The sequence below is a fragment of the Ursus americanus genome, chromosome 7 (assembly GCF_024610735.1).
Source record: "Ursus americanus isolate L20-20 chromosome 7, mUrsAme1.1.p, whole genome shotgun sequence".
Lineage (NCBI taxonomy): Eukaryota > Metazoa > Chordata > Mammalia > Carnivora > Ursidae > Ursus > Ursus americanus.
In genome coordinates, this window is record NC_142133.1 from 21,998,503 (window position 1) to 22,018,077 (window position 19,575).

General features: G+C 39.2%; 1 protein-coding gene and 1 pseudogene across 11 annotated transcripts in view; both read left to right on the forward strand.

Moving 5' to 3' along the window:
- Window positions 1-19,575, forward strand: part of LOC123785927 (uncharacterized) — a 98,892-nt gene that overhangs the window by 26,800 nt on the left and 52,517 nt on the right. For 6 of the 11 annotated variants that reach the window (XR_015725176.1, XR_015725180.1, XR_015725177.1 and 3 more), the window contains exon 3: window positions 14,768-14,870. The exons of 3 other annotated variants lie outside the window; for them this stretch is intronic. The gene's annotated coding sequence lies outside the window, so the exon portion shown is untranslated. Of the gene's footprint in view, window positions 1-7,774; window positions 8,166-14,767; window positions 14,871-19,575 lie in introns of those variants that run through there. 2 more of the 11 variants (XR_015725179.1, XR_015725183.1) reach the window with 2 other exon arrangements.
- Window positions 81-1,089, forward strand: LOC123786143 (RNA polymerase II subunit A C-terminal domain phosphatase SSU72 pseudogene; annotated as a pseudogene).

Consider the following 19,575-nt stretch of genomic DNA (forward strand, 5'->3'; position numbering starts at 1 on the left):
AACTCCAAGTTCTGCTTTCAGGATGCTAGACTATTCTCCAATTAATCAGTGCCTGGAATCTGCAACCACCATTCGGGTGACATAGTTTTGCATTTGCTGGTGGTTTAAAGAGCGCATTGGAGGGCACGCCGGTGTCTTTGCTGCTGCTGTGGGTGGTGGTGGTGTGCTCGAGCAACCAGAACCTGAGCATGGAGGCACACAACATCCTCAGCATACGAGGATTCTGTGTCTGGTTCTTTGGAACAGGAACTCATGTGACGTTGACAGGACCAGCACATGACAAGCCAAATATTTATGATTTCAAAACTACTTAAGGTTAGATGTACAATGATCTCCTTAGGAAGGACAGAATGGCATTTTACATATATTGAACAGAAATAAGAGAATCAAACGCTGGCCAGAAAGGTTCCAGAATGGTGAAGATCTGCTTGATCTGCTCCTCACCTGTGAAGAGAGAGTGGATGACCAGATGGTTGAAGATGTGATTCCAGAGAGCAGGAGGCCTGCCAGCCCACACTTGTGAGCAATGTGGACATGCCGGACGGTGCCGGAGAGGCCACCCTGGGGCATTCTTCCTCGTGAGCTATGCCAGTGCATTTAGCATAGGGAGGATGAGGAGAATTAAATCGATGAGCTGTAGGAGTTGGAGGAGAGCTACAGGGCCTTCCCGCACACAGTCTGCTTCCACTGACCTGCCTGGCCTGGTGCCTGGTGGGCCATCCACCCTCCTGAACCCATCTTCTTGAGCTTCCTCTTGGTAATGCTTTTTCCTTCCTGATGTTTGTTTTTCCTTTTAGGTATTCTGCCAGTGGATGGTAGTAATACCCAAATAAACTGTACATATGAACTGAGAATATACACATAAATGTTAGATTAAAAACAATCAAATTTTTTCTATCTCACTTTTACTTATGAGTGGGATATTGATTATAAAGTTCTTTTTTTCTTTAACCAAAAAAGAGAACAACCGTTTATAATACATTTCCCCTGTTCATTTGTGGCTGTCTTTGTGGTTTCTTCCCCTTCCCATGCCCCCCCCCCCAAGCTTGCTGGAATGTACAAATAACGTGAATAAAGCAGAGGACTTTATCTTATCAGGAAAATTTAAAAAATTAAAAAATGAAGAAGTTGTTGGACTAGAAGGGTGCAAGCAAGACCCCCCGCCACGCCCCCATCCCCATTCTCCATTTAAACCAGCTCTGAAGATTCATCCTTCCCTACACCTTGGATAAAATCTTGATCAGCTCTCAATTTCAGATAATTCTTAGATAGGAAAAAATTGAGTCCACATTAGTGGATCCACATTTGAGATGGTGTAGCTCTTAAAAGGGGCAGGCACCCTTTAAAGCCAAGCCAGTTTCCTCCTGTAGGCTCGTACTTTGTCCAACTCCCACCCCATGTCCACACCGGCTTGAGTACGGCTCCCTCCTGGACCTGCATCTCTCTCTCCTGCCCTTCCCTCCCTCTGCTCTGCCATCTGTGCCTAATGTAGCCACAACCTTTCACTTAGAGCTTTTTCAAAGTGAGACAATTCCCATGTACCCCCACATTTCAAGCTGTCCAAGTGACTCTCTTAAAACCTCCTCTGGGGGGTAAGAACTCCCATGTTGCCTCATGCATGTGGGCTGGGAGGAAGGAAAGGCATAGCAACTCAGGGAGCAGACCTCACCACCTGCTCTTCCACCTCAGTGATTTTTTCATCAACTCATATAGTCTGGAGGAGGATGATACCTTAGGACTGACAGAACTGGTTTCTCACTGTTTTAACATGCTCAGAAAAGCACACGCCTTTAGAGCGAGGGAAGTACTTGACATCTGTTAAGCAAACAATAGAGGCCTCAGCTGAACCTGGGAGTCTCTCCTGCCAGTCATTTTAACAGATTGTCATCAGTTTGTTTGCCACGCTGAACTGTCCCTCTTCCTTTCGCTCATAGACCCTGAAATATTATAAGAAAGTCTCTGTCTAGGTAATAAATGATTGAACCAGAGATGGACTTCTGACCCTGGCGGCCAATCCAAATACTGATCCAAGCTGGTTCTTTCTGAGAACTTTTTTTTTAAACGTCTTTTGAAGATTTTCTTTATTTATTTCAGAGGGTAGGAGAGAGAGAGGGCATGAGCAGTGGGGAGGGGCAGAGGAAGAGGGAGAAGCAGGCTCCCCACTGAGTAGGGAACCAAATGATGCGGGGCTCCATCCCAGGACCCCAGGATCATGACCTGACCCAAAGGCACATTCCCAACCTACTGAGCCACCCAGGTGCCCCTCTCTTGAGAACTTGAACTGAGACTTAACTGAAAGTTAATTCAGAGTCAGGAGTGAAAGTCGTAAGGAGCAAACTGATGGAGAGTAAGCAGAAGGAAGCACAAGGAGATGGGAAAGCATCTAGCAGAGAGGTGCAGAGAGCAGTGCCTAGTGACTTTCCATTTCCTGGGACACATTGTACCATACTCTCTGCATTTGTTTCTGTAAGATTCTCTTATGTTCTTTTTTTTATGGCCTCCACTTTCACTTTAGCTGCTTGAATAAGAAATATCTGTTCCTTGCAAACAAATAAACTAGCACCATAAATTTGTAACACGTTATTTTTTTTCATTTGTTCCTTCTTTTTAATGAGTGGTTGGATTTCTCATTATTGAATTTTGAGAGTTCTTTATAAATTCTGGATTCAAATCTTTTATCAGATATGTGATTTGCAGATATTCTCACCTAGTTTGTGGCTTATCTTTTCATTTTCTTAAAGACGTCTTTCAAAGAGAAGTTTTGAATTTTGATGATTAATCTCTTTCTTTCTTTCTTTCTTTCTTTCTTTCTTTCTTTCTTTCTTTCTTTCTTTCTTTTATGAATGACACATTTGGTGTTGTAAGCAAAAAAATCTTTGTTTAAACTGAAGTCACAGAGATTTTCTCCTAAGCATTTTTGTAGAAGTTTTATAGTTTTATTATATTTTACCTTTGGGTCCATGATTTATTTTTGGTTAATTTTTGAACACAGTGCAGGGTTTGTTTTTGGGGGGATGGGGCACATGAATATTCAATTGTTTCAATACTATTTGTTGAGAAGATTCCACCGAATTGCTTCTGAGACTTTGTCAAAAAAATCAATTAATCACACATATATGTGCGGCTCTAGTCCATTTCACTGCATGTGATTATTACTATGGTTTGCCTATTTTCTATTTGTCCAATCTATTGTTGTTCTTTGGTTCTTTCTTTCCTGCCTTCTTTTAAGGCAAATAGAATATAATTTTAGTATTTCTCTTTTTTTATTTATCAGCTTTTTAGCTATGTTTCTTTGTATTAAAAAAAAGTTATTTTCTTTATGGTGTTCTTTCTCTTCCTATTTCAATATTAGACCTTAGGGGATATCTTGAATTTACAAATTTACCCTAATTCTCCACTACTCAGAGTGCTGTCTGAGGACCAACAGTCTGGGTATCACTAGGACTGTGTTAGAAATACAGAAATCTTAGCCTGCATGCCAGACCTACTGCATTGGAATCTGCATTTTAATGGGATCCCAGGTGATTTAATATACATTTTACAATTTGAGAAGCCCAGCTGTAACCTACTTGACACCTTTAGTCAAATCAGTCTTCCTAAAATACTGCTTTCATTATGTCCCTAGAATTTTAAATGGTCCCTCATTTCTCTTAGAAGAAATCAAATGCCCCAGCCTGACATTTAAGACCACGGTAAAATGGACCCAGTTTACCAATTTTTTCCTATATGGATGTTCTTCTCCAGCTAAACTGGTCTACTCTGTTATTCTTCAAGTGTGCCAAGTATATTCAGAGTCTTTGCTCACAGCATTTGCCTATCTGGAATTTTCATTCCCATCTCCCTACACATCCATCCTTCAAAAACCAGTTCAGTTTCCACATCTGGAGGTTCCTGCTGCTGACCTCAGATCCCCCTGCTGTCTGTCCTCTGAACATCTTAACTGTCTATCCCAGTATCTTTTTTTTTTTTAATTTATAACCTCCCCTCCCATTAATACTTATTATAATACAGTGCATAGGGTAGTGTTTTCATTCATTCATTACATCCTTATTTATTTTAAAAAATTGTTTTAATTCAGAAGAGCTTGTTAATTTTTAGGGCTGTGATTTTTTGATCAAGCAGGTGTTAAGGCCAAACAGAAAGAAACTGAAAGTAATGTGTTCTTGTGCTTCTGTATTTGGAGGTGAATTTTTTAAATTTTTTTTTTGAGATTTTATTTATTCATTAGAAAGAGGTGAATTTTTATCACATTCTGAGAGTGCGGTAATTTCGGTGACATTTAATTCCCCATCAGTATACAAAAACATGTTATATATAAACGAATTTATAAAAGGGAAGGTTCTAATGGATCTCTTTTGAAAATATGCCTAAGATATTATTGCAATTGATGTTATACATACACATGGTTTAGGAGTCAATTGCTATGTAATTCTTCTTATGAAAAATGGTATTCCTCCCTGTCCCCGTTATGCACTTTTAGTCCTTGAGTTTTAGCTGAGTGAGAAAGTGTAGATGCCTCATATGCGACTATGTTAAATCTACGTGTGGATTAGGCGGTTGATGATGAGCAGGAAGAGTAGCAGTTATGAGTGAGTATGGGCTTGCATTTGGAAGCCATCTTCACTCTCCCCTCCTTTAGATCTGAGCTAGTAAAACGTGGGATGAGTGAAGAGACTTGAGATGGGCCTGTCCTAGGACCCAACAACCAAGAGTATGGCTCTTTATCTTTTGTGGTAGCTGCATAAGCATCTGCTTAGAGGTATACCAGTAGTTTTCAAACCTGTGCATGCATCCGTAATACCTGGAGGCTTGTCACTGGGCCCTACTTCCTGTGTGTCTGATTCAGGAGGTCTGGGGTAAGGTCCAAAAATCTGCGTTTCTAACAGATTCACAGGTGATGTTGGTGCATTCAAAGATTGTGTTTGAGAATCACTAGTGTAGTGGGAAAATGTCAAAAGGGAAAAATAGTCCAGTAAGTATGAAATGTTAGTGCAGGCCCCATTTCATATCTCTTTTCTTTTGAAGATGTGAAAATTGTAATCATTAATTCCAACAAATGTTTTTAAATGAACAAAGAAAAAGGCACCATTTGTTTCAATAGAACTGTTTATGGTTCTTTCTCTTTATATCAAGCATTTCATTTACAAACATCAATCTCTATCTGAGAAAAGATTTTTAGTTTTATTTTTTTAAATTTGTGAATGCCAAGGAAATATGTTTGTTTCCATGTGGCAATGAAACGAATAGCCAATGCTAGAAGTACTCTGTAGATTGCTTTCACCTTGTATTCTTTTTGATGTTTTGGATAGACTAATTTACTCACTATTAATTGATCACATTCTCATTTTGACATTGAATTTTTTGTGTGTATGCTTGCTGTGTTTTATGTTTATGTGTCCCCACCCCCCGTTTTACAAAGACTGTATTGATACTAAGTGAGGTGACCTCAGATTACTTCCCGAAGAATGGAGTCTACAATAGTACTCTCGGAGCAGTGGATGATGCACTGTGCTTTTATTTTTAATGATCATCTTAAAAATCAAAACACAGCTATTTCTGATTGAATGATAAAGCTGTACTTGTATTATAATCGCTTCCCCTCGGGAGAGGAAGCATCAGTACAATACTTTACTCAAATGCTGTTAAAAAATGCTTTTAAACAAGATTTTAAAATGCCTTACTAATTGACTAGTAAACAGTGGATGAAAAAAAATTTTTAAGCCCAAAATTATATATCCCAGTAATTGCTGTCACTTTGGAAGGCTATATACAGTTGTCCTTTGAACGAGGTAGGTCTGAACTGTGTGGATCCACTTACATGCAGATTTTGTATAGTACATTTATTTATTTATTTATTAAAGATTCATTTATTTGAGAGAGAGAGGGAGAACACACATGCATGCGTACGTGTGCGCAAGTAGGGGGAGGAGCAGAGGGAGACAGAGAATCCTGAAGCGGACTCCCCACTGAGCATGAACCCCAAAGTGGGACCCAATCCCAGGACCCCAAAATCATGATCTGAGACAAAAATAAGAATCGGCCACTCAACTAATTGAGCCACCCAGGAACCCTTTATTTATTTATTTATTTATTTATTTATTTATTTATTTATTTATTTATTTATTTAAGAGAGACAGAGAGAGAGAGAGAGAGAGAGTTCACCAGTGGGTGGGGCAGGGGGAGGGAAAGAGGGGGAAGGAGAGGGAAGAGAAAACCATCTCAAGCAGACTCCAAACTGAGCATGGATCCGGACGTGGGGCTCGATCTCATGACACTGAGATCATGACCTTGAGATCATGACCTGAGCTAAAAAGAGGAGTTGGATGCTTAGCCGACTGAGCCACCCAGGTGACATTTCCCTTATGATTTTCTTAATAACTTTTTCTGTAGCTAACTTTATTGTAAAAATACAGTATATAATACACTTAACATACAAAATATGTGTTAACTATGTTATCAGTAAGGTTTCTGGTCAACAGTAGGCTATCAGTAGTTAAAGTTTGGGGGAGTCAAAAGTTTTATACAGATTTTCAACTGCATGGGGGCTGGCACCCATAAGCCCCAAGTTGTTCAGGGATCAACGTATTTTTGTCAGTTATCCATTATTACCTAAAACAGGGGTCTGCAAACAAAGGCCCTGTGGGCCAGATGTGTTACACAAACTGTTTTTGTAAATAAAATTTTATTGGAATGAAGGTAAGCTCATTCGTTTAAGTATTGTCTGTGGCTGCTTTCGTACTACAATAGAAGAGTTGATTAGTTGTGACAGAATCCATACGACCAGCAAAGCCTAAAATGTGTACTGTCTGAAACTTTACAGAGAATATTTGCCAACTCCTGGCCTAAAATAGGAGCTCTTATTTTATTTTATTTTATAGACACAGAACTTTTTTTGGAATAGCATTTATGATGGCAACTTTTTTTTTCTCTTTTCTTTTTTAGAGAGAGAGGGAAAAAGCACAAGCAGGGGGAGCTTATGATGGCAGCTTTTAATTCATTAAGGTAGCCATGATTTTTCAAAGATACAGTCATATGTCTTAAAGAATGATAAATAAGTTGAGTGATCACATGTTCAAATGCCATTTTGTCCTAAATGAAATGTGGATGTATTTAAAATAACCACACTTAGGGGCGCCTGGGAGGCTCAGTCAGTTAAGCAGTTAAGTGTCTGCCTTTGGCTCAAATCATGGTCCCAGGGTCCTGGGATGGAGCTGCATCCGGCTCCTGGCTCAGTGGGGAGCCTGCTTCTCTCTCTCCTCCCCTGCTTGTTCTCCCTCTTGCTATCTCTGTCTCTCTCTCAAATAAATAACTAAAAATTTAAAAAATAATAATAAAATAAAATTTAAAAAAATAACCACACTGAAAAATAAAAGTAAAAATAAAATAACCATATTGATTGTATTAGGAGATTCACAAACAGGCTCTGAAGCTCCAAATGTGGGACTCTGAGAAATGTTGGACCAGCAGTACCATTGTTGAAATGAACATACAGACTGCCATTGGGATGATTCTTTTAAATAAAAAATTAGTTAACTTATCTCTTTTGCCTACTCTGCCTTCTTTTAAGGTTGATCCTGATAAAAATGTCTATATGATTCCAAAACAACTGGACAAATAGGTTGAGGCTATCTAGAGTCAATGGAGTACAAAAGGAGTTGTTTAATAGAACTTTTTATTTTACGTCTGGGTTGTACTGGTGTTAAATATATAATCCTAAATTTAGTCGAACTATCTGAACAACTGTTTTTTAAAGATTTTATTTTATTTATTTTAGAGAGAGAGAATGCTCGAGTAGGGAGAGGGGCAGAGGGAGAAGGAAAAGGAGGAGAGAAGCAGACTCCCTGCTGAGCTTGGAGCCCCCCAGGGGGCTGGATCTCATGACACCCAAGATCATGACCTAAGCTGAAATCAAGAGTCTACTGCTCAACCGACTGAGCCACCCAGGCGCCCCTCTGAGCAACTTTTAATAAATGCTTCACAGTTTAATAAACATGTCACAGTTCACAGACTGTTCTGTGAAGACAGTCACATTGTAAGTACTCAGGCAACATAAGTACTCTGGCTAACCTTCAGCCAGAGAGCAAAATAAAAAAAATAAAAATTGACTCCTATTATCTTAACAGTGCTATTACTGATCTTGCTTTTCCCCACAACTTACTTTCTTTCTTTCTTTCTTTCTTTCTTTCTTTCTTTCTTTCTTTCTTTCTTTCTTTCTTTCTTTCTTTCTTTCTTTCTTTCTTTCTTTCTTTCTTTCTTTCTTTCTTTCTTTCTTTCTTTCTTTTTTGAGATTTTATTTATTTGACAGAGAGAGAGAGACAGAGGAACACAAGCAGGGGGAGTGGGTGAGGGAGAAGCAGGCTCCCCGCTGAGCAGAGCAGGGAGCCCAATGGGGGGCGGGGCTTGATCCCAGGGCCGCCCACCCCCCCCCAACATGACCCAAGCCGAAGGCAGATGCTTAATGACTGAGCCACCCAGGCACCCCATTCCACAACTTTCTATTCTGTAAATTTCAAATGTGTAGGAAAGTTACAAGAATAAAATGACTCATTCATCTCTTCATCTTGATTCACCAGTTTTTAATATTTTGCCACTTTTGCTGTCCTCTATCCTCTCTTCCTCCCTCCCTTTCTTCCTTTCATTACTCCTTCCTTTTTTGTTTTGCTGAATCATTTGAGAAAAAGTTGCATACATCATGATACTTTACCCTGAAATATTTTAGCATACATAGCCTAAGGACATAAACCTGTGGTTATTTCAGGGTTTTCATGATTTTCTAAGTGACAGTGCTTTTTTATTTTTGTTATTTTTGTGATTGATGGTATCATTTTACATTACATGTATGTGCGTATGTATGTGTGAGTGAGCATATATTTTATTATTCTTGGATAATTACCTAGGAGTGGAGTTGCTGGATCTGTGAAAGTGTATGTTTAACTTACAAGAAATTGCCACTTTGGTTTTTAGAGCAACTGTATCATTTTGTATTCCCATAATCCATGTTTGAGAATTTCAGTTGCTCTATGTCCACACAAACACTTGACCTTCCCACTCTTTTACATTTACATTTTAACCATTCTTTTTTTTTTTTTTTTTGGTGCAAAAGGTGGTTTATTAAATCATGGGGACAGGACCTGCGGGCAGAAAGAGCTGCCCATTTTAACCATTCTGATGTGTCTGTAGTGGCATTACATTATGGCTTCATTTGCATTTGCCTTATGACTGAAGATGTTGAGAATATTTTTGTGGGTTTTTTTGCATTTATACACTTATTTTTGGATGCTATGTCTATTTAAATCTTTTGCCCATTAAAAATAAAGCCTTTTTGTTTTAGAACAGTTTTTGATTTATAGAAAAATTGCAAAGATTGTGCAGATAGGTCCCATTTGCCTATGGGACCAGTTTCCCCTATTATTAACATCTTATCTTAGCATGGTAAATTTATTATGATTGATGAAGTACTGATACATTATTATTAACAAAAGTCCATATTTTATTCAGATTGCCTTAGGTTTTACCCTTTTCTGTTTCAGAACTCATCTAGGATATCAGATTACATTTAGTCATTCTATCTTTTTAAAAGCTCCTCTTGGTTATGACAGTTTCTTAGACTTTTCTTGTTTTTGATGACCTTGACAATTTTGCGGAGCACTTGTCAGGTATTTTGTAAAATGCCCTTCAACTGGGATTTGTCTGATGTCCTTCTTCTGTTTAGACTGGGATTGTGGGTTTGGGGGAGGAAAACCACGGAGGTAAGGTGCCATTTTCATCATATCACACCAAGAGTATATACTATCAACATGACTTATCACTGTTGATGTTGATCTTAATAACGTGGCTGATGTAGTGTTTGTCAGGTTTCTTACATTTTATTTTTTTTCAAAATACATTTTGCATTTTTGATGTTTGTGCACATTTCCAAAATAATGTGTTTCTAAAAAGTAATAGCTGACTGTAGTACTCCCAACTTCATTATTTCCTTCCCCAAGGTGTCCTTCAGTAGAAATATAAAAGAGTTTAACTAAGTTAGTTTTTGATGCTCTCCAAATTCCTTTTCCTTTAACAAGTCATTATGAATGCCAACGTTGTGCCAATCATTGTGTGCACTAACAGTGACCACAAATAGTCTATGCTCTCAAAAAACTCATTGTTCAGGGAGTGGCCAGAGAGGTAAAGAGAAAATTGCAAAGCAATGTGATATGTGCTGTAATAGAGGAAATTTCAGGACGCTCTGGAAGGATGCCACAGCTCATGGTATGTCAGAGGAGGCCTCCTGGAGAAAATTACTTCTAGGCAGAGACCTGAATGAAAAGGAATTAGCCAGATAAAATTGGAGAGAGGATAATGAAGAGTTCCAGCCCAAGAAAGTGGCTTCTTGCTCAAAGACCAGTAAGTGAGAAACCATTGTATGAATTGGATATTCAGGTAGTTTATGAGGATTCAAGCCCAAGGAGAGTTGATCAGTGAAAATATTGGCTGGAGAGGTGAGGAGAGTCCAGAGCATAAAAACATTACAAGTCACATGAAAGAGTTTAGACCAGTAGTTATCTATAGGGTGTGGGATGGAGGAGGTCAGTGCTGTCTCCACTATCCCAAAATTTGTAGAGTTTTTTGTTTCTAATGTAATCACAGCCAAGCATTGTTAAAAATTGAACTAATGCAGCTTATGTTAATTATTTTTATTTCTTCTTTATATTAAACTTAGAGTGTCATATTAAAATTATTTTTAAATTGTGAAAATAGATCATTTACTTTCTCCAGGAATTAACTTTCAGAATAATGGGGGGGATGATGATCAAAATTAGTTGTTATATAGCATTTTGCCTCACAAAGTTGAAAACTACTGGTGTAGACATGCCGAAGGCAATGAAGAGTCCCTGTGGCCTTCATGAAGTAAGGTACTGGTTATGGGGGTATAAAGAATATAATGATTTTCCCCGCTGAATTCTTTAGAGTTAGCTTTACTTTCCCCAGCATATTTGCTTTCCATACCAAAAGAATGTTTGAAATTTCAGGCATCCTGAAAATTCATGGGGAAATTTTATTTTAAATTTTATTTATTCATTTGACAGCACAAGCAAGGGGAGCAGCAGGCAGAGGGAGAGGGAGAAGCAGGTTCCCCACTGAGCAGGGAGCCCAATGTAGGGCTCGATCCCAGGACTCTGGAATCATGACTTGAGCTGAAGGCAAATGCTTAACTGACTGAGCCACCCAGGTGTGCCTCATGGGAAAGTATTTTACAGCAGAGATATTCCCCATATTTCTCAAGTTATATCAATAGTGTAATGTTTAAGAGCTCAGACCTTGGACAAACTGCTTAATTTCTCTAGGCCTCAATTTCTTCATCAGGAAAATATGGGTATTTTACCTACCGTGTTGTAATTTAGTGAGCATAGATATTCTCTTCACCTACTTGTTAGACCAACCCTGACTCTAGCCAAAAAGATTTTCAAGAGCAAATTGCACAGTTACCTTTCAAGTAGTGTATTGGATTTATACTCATCCACATGGTCACAATTTGCTCCATTTGGAACAAATTTCAGACAATTCTAGGATTGGTATGCCTGGCCATGATCTGTGGCCATAGAAGAGAGTAAAACTTACCTGTGGGCACCAGGCTTTAACCCAGTGGCAAATGTCTTTATAATTTATTATTGTCCCTTCAGGCTATGGAAAAGTGCCTTTCCAGAACTTGTGAATGAGGAAATAAGAATGTCCTCTGAAAATAAACTGTAGGATCCTAGAAGAAAAATGTATATTTACCTGAAAGAGATAGACTGACTTGGGCCAGCAAAATACCAATAACCTGACTGATGATATATTCATACATCTAAAGATATCAGTCAAAAAAGTATTGATTAGCCTTTAACTCTTAGGTAAAGAAACATATAGGCAAAACTGGCAGTTCTCATCTAAGCTCAGAGTAAAGGAAAATAAGTCCTAGCTTGAATGTGTCTGGTTCTAGTGAAGATGGACGCAGGAGTGACAGCTAACAGATTATTGAGGATTTTGATTTTTTTGTAGTGTAATCTCAACTGAGATTGATGCTGTGACAGTTATTATAAGTAGTTCTTATTATTTCTGCTCTTCTTTTCTCCTGGGAATAGGGTCTTTTATTTTGCACTGGGCACAAGCTCACCCAGAAAAAAGGCTATATTTCCCAGTATCTTTTAAAATGAGGTGTGGCTATATGACCAAGTGTTTGTCTAGTAGATGCAAGCTGCATGGTGTGTACAGTTTTCAGTGAATTTTTTTTATAAGGAAAAGGCATGCTTTCCTCTACTTTCTCTTTCTTCCTTTTGATTAGAATGTGTATGTGATGGCTGGAGATTAAGCAGCTATCTGGAACCATGGTGTTGAAACCATATCTTAAGGAATGCAGAGCAACAAGATAGAGGGAGCCTGGATAATGGTGGATTTGCTATATAAGTCTTAGATTGTTGAATCTGAACTTATTTTAATGAGAGATAAAAACGCATTCAAGTATACTTTGTTCAAGCTACTGATATTTGGGGAGTTCTACCACTTATACCTGAATCCAATTCTAACTAATACAGATACCTCAGAGTCAGTATAAATTTCCTTTTGGTGCTATAATGAGTTATCACAACCTAATCGCTTAAAATATTACAAATTTATTCTATCACAGTTCTGGTGGTCAGGAGTCCACACTGAGTCTTATTGAGCTGGAATCTAGGTGTCAGCAATGTTGTATTTTTCCTAGAGGCTTTGAAGGGACATGCATTTCCTTGCTTTTTTAGCTTCTAGAGGTCCCTCTTCACTGATTTCTAGATCATTTACTTAAAAGGACGCTTTTTAAGTGGGGGGCGCCTGACTGGCTCAGTCAAAGCATATGACTCTTGATCTTGGGGTTGTGAGGTTGAGCCCCGTGTTGGGTGTAGAGATTACTAAAAAATAAAACCTTAAAAAAAAAAAAAAGGACTAAGTCAAAGTTATGTGAACTAATGTTGTTTTTATGTAATATTTTTTAACATAGAAAAAAATTCTCTTGGAAGATATTTTAATAGACATTAGGGTTGTTTTATTCTTAAAATAAGCACTGATAATATTCTGACATTATAACAATAAATAAAGCCTACTTTTAGTTAACTAATGAAATAAATGAATAAAATGTATGGTAAAATTGAAATCAAAGTGTTTTTTTTTTTTTTTAAGATTTTATTTATTTGACAGAAAGAGACAGAGAGAGAGCACAAGCCGGGGAATGTCAGAGGAGGAGAGAGAGGCAAACTTCCAGCTGAGCAGGAAGCCTGATGAGAGGCTCTATCCCAGGACCTTGGGATCATGACCTGAGCTGAAGGCAGACACTTCTGAGCCACCTAGGTGCCCCTAAATCAGGTGCCTCTTAATCAGAGTGCTTTTTAAACAAATGAATTCTAGTGTAACGCCTTTAAGCAAAATGGTTATCAGTGATCATTATCAGCACAGATAAGATGTTAGAAATATTAATTATTATAAGAAAACTGAATATTCTTTCAAGAATATTAAGGTGACTTAGAATTAGCAGATTCTTTTAATCAAGAACATTAAACAGATTGAGGTAAACGTTTCCCAGGGGTGTAACAATCTCCAACACTTTCTCTACAACTTAATATTCAGTGTTACCAACGCCTTCCCTTACATAATAAAGAGATGAAAGCATAAAGTAGGAAAAACAAGCTGGATTTATTGAGACAACTCTGGATCATCACTTCCTGGAAGGTAGGAGGTCAGATTTATTCTTAACTTCTGAGCCTCCTTCTTCAAACATTTACTCTGTGTTCTTAGCCTGGAATGCCCTTTTTATTGGTTTAGTAAACACCTCTTCATTCTCCAAGATGCACATTAAATATCACTTTCTCTGTGAAGGGTTCCTTGGCGTTAAGGGGAAATTGACCCTTTCCGTCTTCTGTGCTACCACTGCACACTCTGTACTTTTTTTTTTTTTTTAAGATTTATTTATTTATTTTAGAGAGAGGGGGGGCAAAGGGAGAAGGACAGAGTCCTCAAACAGACTCCCAGCTGAGCACAGAGCCAATGTGGGGCTCAACCTTACGACCCTAAGATCATGACCTGAGTCGAAATCAAGAGTAGGATGTTTAACCAACTGAACCACCCAGGTGCCCTGAACACTCTGTACTTTTTACATAAGTCCACACTATTATATGCAAGCTTCTTGAGGGCAGGGATGTATGTATATGTATATGTATATGTAAATTTAGTTTACTTAATATAGCACTTACTATAGTACTATACCAGGCACTATTCCAAACATTACATAAATATTCAGTCATTTAATCCCCATAACAGTCCCATGAGATATGAGGACATCATGAGATATTATCCCCATTTTATAAATGAGGAACCCAAAGTACAGTGTTTAGTAATTTAGCTTTACTCATCTCTCTTTCACTAGCTCCCAAAGCTGATGTTGTGCATAGGATAGGGATTCTTTCATTCAGTAAATATTATCCAATACTCCATGTATCTCAGGTATTCTTGGTGCTAGGATACAGCAATCAATGAAGTTGACATAAATCCTTCCCTTGTGGAACCCATATTCTGGTGGGTAGATAGAGGCAAAAAAAAAAAAAAAAAAAAAAAAAAAGAGGTAAGTAAAATAAGTCTATGTTCTGGTAGATGGCAATAAATTTTACAGGAATAAAGCAGGGAAGGTAAAAGGGAGGTACTTGGGAGTTGCTATTTTATATTATTTTATTTTATTTTATTTTATTTTATTTTATTTTATTTTATTTTATTTTATTTTTAGCTTGTAAACAATGGAAATTTACTTCTCACAGTTCTGGAGGCTGGAAGTCTAAGATCAGAAGCCAGCAGATTCAGTGGGGTGGCTGGTGAAGATCCACTTCCTGGTTCGTACCTGGGGTCCTTCTGTGTCCTCACATGGTGGAAGGGTTGGGAGTTGTGATTTTATTTTATTTTATTTTTTTAAGACTTTATTTTTAAGTAATCTCTACACCCAACATGGGGCTTGAACTCACAACCCAAGATAAGAGTTGCATGCTCTACTGACTGAGCCAGTCAGGCACCCCCGGAGGTGTGATTTTAGATTTTATTAGTCATGGTTCTCCAGAGAGACAGAAACAATAGACTTTATTCTCCTTCTTCTATATCTAAAATAAATTATTTTAAGGAATTGGCTCACATGATTATGGAGGCAGAGAAGTTCCAAGATCTGTAGTCAGCAAACTAGAGACCCAGCAGAGCCAGTAGTGTGGTTCCAGTCTGAGTCTGAAGACTTGAGAAGCAGGAGTGCTAACGACGTAAGCTCCAGTGCAAGGGCAGAAGACTAATTTCACAGTCAGGCAGGAAAATTTCCCTCTTACTCCAGCCTTTTTGTTCTAGTCAGGTCTTCAACTAATAGGATGACACCCCTCCACATTTGGGAGGTCAATCTGCTTTACTCAGTCTACTAATTCAGAGGTTCATCTCATCCAGAAACATCCTCACAGATACATCCATACATCAAATGTCAGAATAACATTTGACCAAATGCCTGGGCACCCCATGGTCTAGTCAAGTTGATATATAAATGAACAATTGTAAATGGTTTAACAGGGAAGGGCCGACTGAGAAGGTAACATCTGAGGGAGGGAGGTGAGTGTGTCGTGTCTGAAGGAAGAACATTCCAGGAACAGTGAATACAAAGGTCTGGGGATGCCTGGGAAGGTCAAGGAACAGCAAAAGGTAGGGAGAGTACTGCTAGAATGGGACAGGCAGGACAAAAACGCAAGGGATGAAGCTGAAGAAGGAATGGGCAGGAAACAGAGCAGTAGGGCTTTAAAGGAATTTTAGGAATTGAGCGTTTGCTAAAAACCATCGGAGGGTTTTTAAGCAGAGGAGTGATCCTCTTTGATTTATGTTTTATCAATATCACTCTGACTTCTGCTTTGAGAAGAGTCTGAGAAGTGTCAAAAATGGAAGCTGGGAGACTAGTTGGGAAGCTCCTGCACTAATTTAGGTGAGTGGTAGCAGTGGAAACTGTAAGAACTGATCACATTCCAGACACAGGTTGAAGGTTAAACTGACAGATCAGATCTGGAGTGTGAGAGGAAGCAAGGCATCAAGGATGACCTCAAGATTTTGGCCTGAGAACTGGGGAAGAGTAGAAGAGATACAGAGTTTGGTGGTGGGGAGGCAGCAAGAGGAAGTCAGGAGTTCAGTTTTGGACTTGTTACATTTGAAATTTCTATTAGTCATCTGGTAAAGATATTGAGGCAGTGGGATATGTGAGTCTGGAGTTCATGGGAGAAATGCACGCAGGACACAGCAAATAATAAATGGTATTTAAAGCCATGAGACTGGATGAGACCAAATAAGTGAGTGAAGATAGAAAAGAGAAGAGGTCCAAGGACTGAATCTTGAAATACTCCAAGCTTTGGAGATCAGAAAGATGAAGAGAATCTAACAAAGAAAACTAAGGGGGAGCAGCCAGAGAGGTAAGAGGAAGACCAGGTAAGTCTGCTTCCAAAAGCCAAGTGGAAAGTGGTTCAAGGAGGAGAGATGATATTCTGCTGATCAAGTTAAGATGAAGACTAAGACTTAGCCATTGGATATAGCCACAGGGAGGTCAAGGTGACCTTGATAACAGCAATTTAGTTGAGGTAGATTAGATAAATATCTGATTGGATTAGGTTTAAGAGAGAACCAAGGGGGCACCTGGGTGGCTCAGTCGATAAAGTGTCTGACTCTTGGTTTTGGCACAAGTCAGGATCTCAGGGTCATGGGACTAAGCCCTGAGTCAGACTCTCTCCTCAGCACAGAGTCTGGTTGGGATTCTCTCCCTGTTCCTCTCCCTCCTCCTCCCCCTCTGTGCCTACCCCTGCTCACATTCTCTCTCTCTCAAATAAATAAATAAAGTTAAAAAAAGAGACAATGGGAAGGAAGATATTGGAGATGGTGAATATAGACAACCTGTAGAAAGAAAGAAATGGGGGTAGCAGCTAGAGGAGGAAGTGGGGTTAAGAGAGGGTTTTTCAAAGGTGGGAGAAATAATGTCCATAGATTGATGGAAAAGATCCAGTAAAAAAGGAAGAATTGTGAAGACAATTACTGGAGTGATGTCCTTGAGTAGGTGAGAGTAAGTGGTATCTAGTCTACAAGTGGAGAAAGTGGGCTTTTCTAGGGTCACTAAGTGTTCATCTACAGACATGGGAAAGAAGCCCAGGACATGGCCCTGATGCAGGTGGTGGGTGTTTGTGGGGGCTCTCTTCTGATTCATTCTACTTCCTTAGTGAACTCAGAAGCAAGGCATCCACAGAGAATGAAAATGGGTGGTGAGTGGGTATTTGAGGTTTGCAGAACAGAGAAGGTATAAAATATCCCCTGGGAGAGTGGGAGAATAAAAGGACCAGGGAAACAGTATGATTGCTGGTAGCATTAGGGCCTACTTGCGGTTAATGATCATAATTTAATGTGGGATCTCAGCACAGTTTGGTTCTTTGCCAGCCACCTTTAGTAGGCACTATGGGCAACAGTGCCTTTAACTAGGGTCCTTGTTTAATCAAGTGAGTATCTCGAAGTGTGTGTGTGGGGGGGGGGGGGGTCAAGGGAGCTGAGGGCACATGCAATGTAATACAAGTAATTTAAGCTGAGTAAGGAATTGAATTAATGCACACATGCATGAATGAATTGTTTCCCCATTTGGAATAAGGTTTTTCTCTTCCATCCGTTGATTTAATACACTTGATTCTTAATGGCCCACATAAGAACTGTACAATCCAGAAACCAGGCTTGGGATTAAGCTAGTAAGAATAATTGGATAAGAATAATTGGATAAGAATAATTGAAGAGGGGGCGCCTGGGTGGCACAGCGGTTAAGCGTCTGCCTTCGGCTCAGGGCGTGATCCCGGCGTTCTGGGATCGAGCCCCACGTCAGGCTCCTCCGCTATGAGCCTGCTTCTTCCTCTCCCACTTCCCCTGCTTGTGTTCCCTCTCTCGCTGGCTGTCTCTATCTCTGTCAAATAAATAAATAAAAATCTTTAAAAAAAAAAAAAAAAAAAAAAAAAGAATAATTGAAGAGGGGCAAATGTTGTGTCATAGGTCAGGGTGAAGAGGGATTTTGCTATTTAAGTTTTCCTTTAGATTGTTTAGAACTCATCTTCTATTCAAATATTAGCTTATTCTGGTCAGCAAACACTGGTCAGCAAAACACTGACCTCTGGTAAATGCTGAAGAGTGACTCACAGAAGTTTCCACGAGCATACAACTTTTTTTTCCTTTTTCTTTTTGGCCAGAACTCAACATCTTTATAAGTGCCTGATAAATACTTGGATTGATCCTAATTAGGACTATGTATCAAGAGGCATGATGGTGAGGGGACTCTTACTCCCTTTGGGTCCCTGTTTGCTTCAATGTTGTCTTCAGCAGGCAGAAAGAGAGGCAAATATTAGTAGCTGTCTTTAGCCAGGAGAAATTTTTTTCTTTTCTTTTCTTTTTTTTTACAGTCCAGTCTCCTTTAAGTTCAGGGTCAGAGAGGACCAAGAAACAAGGTACAAGGCCAAGTAGCCTTTCTTAGAGACCAACCATTGACACGCCCATCATTTTTCATCTCCCTAAACTTTAAATATGGTACAAAATGAGTGCTCTTTCTCCTTCATTCTACATACATAGCATGGCCCCTGCCTGACCAAAGCCTTGTTACTCTTTGTGGTCAGGAACCTTGGTGAATGTGGAGTGTGTGCACGCTATATTAAACTAGTGGCCTAAAAATAGCTGTGTACAAGTAGAAGATGCATGTTTGCTGAGTTCAGGCTTGCCAAGCCCTGGAACGCTTAGCCTGGGAGTGTGGCAAGTATATCTTGTCCTGTTACCTGGAAATCCTAACCAAGGGAGAATCCAAAGGAATTCAATACACAGGCACTCCTACTCAGACCAGTGGCTCCCTATAGGGGCAGTACCACCATTTAAGAGGTGTTCTGGGAATTGCAGCTGTATTTTTGGTTATCACAACGATTGAAGCCATGCTAACTGGTGTTTGGTGGCTGGGAGCCAGGCTTGACAGATGTGTGGAACAGTTCCATAGAACAAAGAAATTGTCCTATCTTTCACATGTCCTCCAGGGCATTGATGTGGATGAAAAACCTACTTATAGTTATTTGAACATAAACCCTAACTCTAATTTTAGTTCTTCTTTATGTTGCACATAGAACATTATGTTAATTTAAAAAAGGTTTTTCTGTGTGTTGGTAAGTTATATATGAATTTCATTTCAGGACAGTGAAGATGTTTGTTTGTTTCTTTCTTTCTCTCTCTTTTTTTCTCTGTTTCTTTCTTTCCTTTTAAGATTTTATTTATTCATTTGATAGAGACCACAAGCAGGGGGAGCAGCAGAGGAAGAGGGAGAAGCAGGCTCCTCGCTGAGCTGGGCAGGAAACCCCACACGGGCTCTATCCCAGGACCCTGGGATCATGACCTGAGCTGAAGGCAAATGCTTAACTGACTGAGCCACCCAGGTGCCCCCAAAGGAAATGTTTCATTGTAAAAAGGGGTAGTGGTCTTTTAAGACTGAGAACTACTGTTCTTGATATTTGATTGTGCCTTATCCTTTCTGGGCAA